This window comes from Echinops telfairi, unplaced genomic scaffold (assembly GCF_000313985.2).
Source record: "Echinops telfairi isolate 266 unplaced genomic scaffold, ASM31398v2 ScPeMD7_7409;HRSCAF=8447, whole genome shotgun sequence".
Classification (NCBI taxonomy): Eukaryota; Metazoa; Chordata; class Mammalia; order Afrosoricida; family Tenrecidae; genus Echinops; species Echinops telfairi.
Window position 1 is genome coordinate 8217111 of NW_022111309.1, and position 3997 is coordinate 8221107.

Genomic DNA, 3997 nt, shown 5'->3' on the forward strand with positions numbered 1-3997 from the left:
ATAGAATTGACTCATACAGTGGGTTCCCAAGGCTTTAATTAAAAAAAACCAAGTCATTTTCTTGGGGCTCTTCCAACTCTTATAACATTCCATCCATCAATTGATTCAAACATATTTGTATGTATGGTGCCACCATCAGTTCCAAAACATTTTCTACTTAATCCCTTGATCTAAGCTCCTCTTTGCCCCTTCCTCCTCTACACTCCCACCCTCGTGAATTTTTGATCAATTACATAGGGTTATTGTTATTTCATATCTTACACTGTTCATTCACCCACGTTTCTGTTATTCATCCCCTTCAGGCGGAGGTAGGGCTACATATCCAACCTTGTGATGGGTTCCCCCATACTCCTCCTCCCCCCCTCCCCAACCATTCTCTTACACTCATGATATCGCTACTCCCACTACTGCTCCTGAGGGGTTTATCTGTCCTGAATTCTATGTCCAGATCTCTTATCTGTACCAATGTGTGTTCCCCAGTCTAGCCAGATTTGTAATGTAGAACGGGGTCATGGTAGTGGAGGGGGGGTGCAGCATTCAGGAACTAGAGGAATGATGTGTATTTCCTTGGTGCTATACTGCACCCTGGTTGAATCATCCCTTCCTTGTAACCATTCTCGGGGGATGTGCAATTGTCTACAGATGGGCTTTGAGTCTCCACTCCAAACCCCCTCGTTTGCATGGATATAATTAGTTGTTTCGGATCTTTTGATAGCTGATACCTGATCCTGTCAGCACCTCATGATCACACAAGGCTGGTGTGCTTTTTCCATCTGGGCTTATTTAATTCCCTGCTGGATGACTCCTTGTTTAACGTTAAACCTTTAAGACCCCAGGTGCTATATCTTTTGATATCTGGGCACCATCTGCTCTCTTCGCCACATTTGCTTATGCACCCATTTCGTCTTCAGTGATACTGTCGAGAAAGTGAGCATCACAGAATGCCAGGTTATTAGAACAAAGTGTTCTTGCATTGAGGGAGGTCTTGACAAGAGGCCCCAAGTCTATCTGGTATCTTAATACTTGACATATAAATATATGTACATTGGTCTGTATCTCTTTCATTATAAATTAGTATATTTATGTATATACATGCCTGTGGCTATACCTTTATAAATAGCTTTTGCCTCCTATTTCTTTCCTCTATTTCACCAAGGCTTTACATTTTATCGAACCACTGCACAGCTTTTATCCACAGTGCAGTGACTGGGTTCAAACTGCTTACCTTTCAATGAACAGCCAGGTGCTTTAACCACTACGCCACCAGGGACTTGGTAGTAAAGGTAGGGAGTAGAATTATGTGAAAAGGGAGTGGCAAGAGAGAATATGGTTGCTGGAATTCCTAGATTATCATGGAATAAAATCCTAGATTTATTACATGGCATTGAGCTAGAAGAGTCACAAGGGGGAAATGATTTATCTAGGGCAAGAATTTAATTTTTAAGAATATATACCTGAAGAATATTTTATAAATATTGAAGAAGTTAATCCTATTAAGAAAAAGAATGCCACTATAACTATTACAAGAGCTTTACATTCAATTTGGAAGGGCCACAGAAACAGACAAACAAAAGCAAGACAAAGCAAGAAAACAATGACCACAAATCTGCCCTGCTGTCATCTGACCCGGGTGCTGCACAATAATCTGTGTGAAAAAGCCTGGACTGTGAACTATGGAACATCCACTGCAGCAAGACAGCAAGGATATTCCACACATGGCCTTCCCTACTAACCCACTTACAAAATGATGGGAGGAAAAATGTGATCACAATTTTCAGATCAACATTCCACCAGGCCCCTAGAGAGCTTCCAGTTTTATCCCATCTCCATTCTGCTTTTGAGAAAGACACATGACTTCTTTGTCTCTCAAAATAAGATCCAGGCTCCTTGGGCAGATGACGCAAGGCGGTAATTATGTGCACACCAATTGCTTCCACAGCTTGACGCGAAGTCACTGGTATCTAACCAAGCAGCTTTGCTTTTGAAAAAAATCCTTCAATCTGGCCTATGTGCGTTTGCATAAGCCCTTTCCCATCTCCTGTAGATTTCATGAATAGACTGGAAAGGATAATTAATCAGATACACTGCCAGTTGGGGCAGGCTAAAGCTTTTTTTCCTTTTTTAGGAACTGCAGTTACAGCTTCAGAATAATTTCCTCCTGGCCAGTCGAGTGGCGGCCTGGTAAAAATAGATGAAGCCGCATGAACAGCGCTAAATAGATTCAGTCCCTGATGCCTTTTCAAATATTTCTACCAGATTTTCTAAGTGATGTCTGCTGTCAATCAAAGTAGTTCACTGGGAGGAGCTCTAAAAGGGAAAATGAATCATATGCCAATTCCCTAAATTTCAGGTATGTCGGGGACAGAAATGCTTGACAGAGAAGGTCAAGAACATATAAGTGAATAAATAAATTCCCTAAAACTCGAAGTACAGTTTGAAAACTTCAGAACCAGTTACTATTGAGTCAATTCAACTCATTTGCAACCTTCTCCGGCAGCGTAGGGAAATCCACTGGGTTTTTAAGGCTGTGATTGTGGAAACAGCTTGTCATCTTTCTCCTACAGAGTGGCTAGTTGGTTCAAACTGCCAACTTCTTTCCATTTTAATCATGTGATTTTGTGTGTGTGGTGGTGGTGGGGGGAATGGGTGTCACATCTCATATGATCAGTTCTTCCTTCAGCAGTTCAAACCACTCTTCAGTCCCCTCAGTAGCTGCCATAACCCCTCTCCTGTGATTCCTCTTCTCCCTCTTGGGGATCTCCATCCTTTCTTTCAACCAAATCAACCTTCTAGGCTGTTTCTTCCTATCTCCCCTTTGCCCTCACTTGGTAACCTCCTAAGTCTGTTCTCTTTGTTAGGAAAGTCAGAAAGTCCCCCCTACAAACACCCCCCCCCCAATCACCTTGTAATCATGGTCTCCTATAATCTTCGCCCTTTGGTGATTGACTAATTTCTCTCAACACAATGTTCTCCAGGTCCATCCATGCTATGAGGTGTTTCGTGATTTGATCGTTGTTTTTCTTAATGCACAGGATTCCACTGTGTGAATGTACCCAAGTTTCCTTATGCATTCTTCTAGTGATGGGATGTTGGTTGTTTCTATGTTCTTGCTATTAGGACCTGTGAGATAATGAGCATGGCGTACACACATCTGTTCATGTGGTAGCTCTTACTTCGTTAGGGTACATAGCCAACAGAGGTATTGCCAGATTGAATGGAACGTCAATGCCCAGTTGTTTGAGAGGATGCCAGATTGCCTTCCACAGTGGTTGTACTTGTCATTTCTAGACAGGTGCTTCATTAGCTCATCACCAGGAGTCCTTGCTTATCAATACAGTTTTCTATTATATTTTCATTTCCCTCCCTGCCAATCATTCTAGCATTTCCTTCCTATCCTTTATTTCATATACGGAATAAATTAGCTCAGCCGAAGTTCTCCACAATGAAGCGAACCCATCTAGCATTACTCAGGGAAGCAGAAGTTGTTTTTATTTCTCGGGCTATGTGAAAGGCCAAGAGTCTCTCTAGCATTTTAAATAATATTCGCCCAAAGAATTCATCATCTGGCTTGGATCACAGTTGAACAAATAGGTGCAAGCACAATTTGAAATAGATTAAACTTACTTCTTGAAACAGTCTCTGAGATTCCTCTCTGATACTGTGCTTTCCAGCACCTAATTGCTGGGCCGATGCTCCCATTTAGCCCAACACCAACTTGCCAATCCTAGGCTGGTTTCAGTTAGTATCACATTCACTACAACACGAGAACTGTAATTTTCGAGGGAAATTGTAGTGATATTTACATTTTTGTGATTATATTCTCAGGCTCTGGACTCTGACCTAGCAGGCTTTCAAACCCATCAGGATCACTCACTTATTAGTCCTGTGATCCTAAGATAATTGCAAGGTTTCTGTGAACTTCATTTTCTCCTCTGTAAAAGAGAGATTATGATAATTATACCGTTCATATATATTGATATATATGATAATATATATC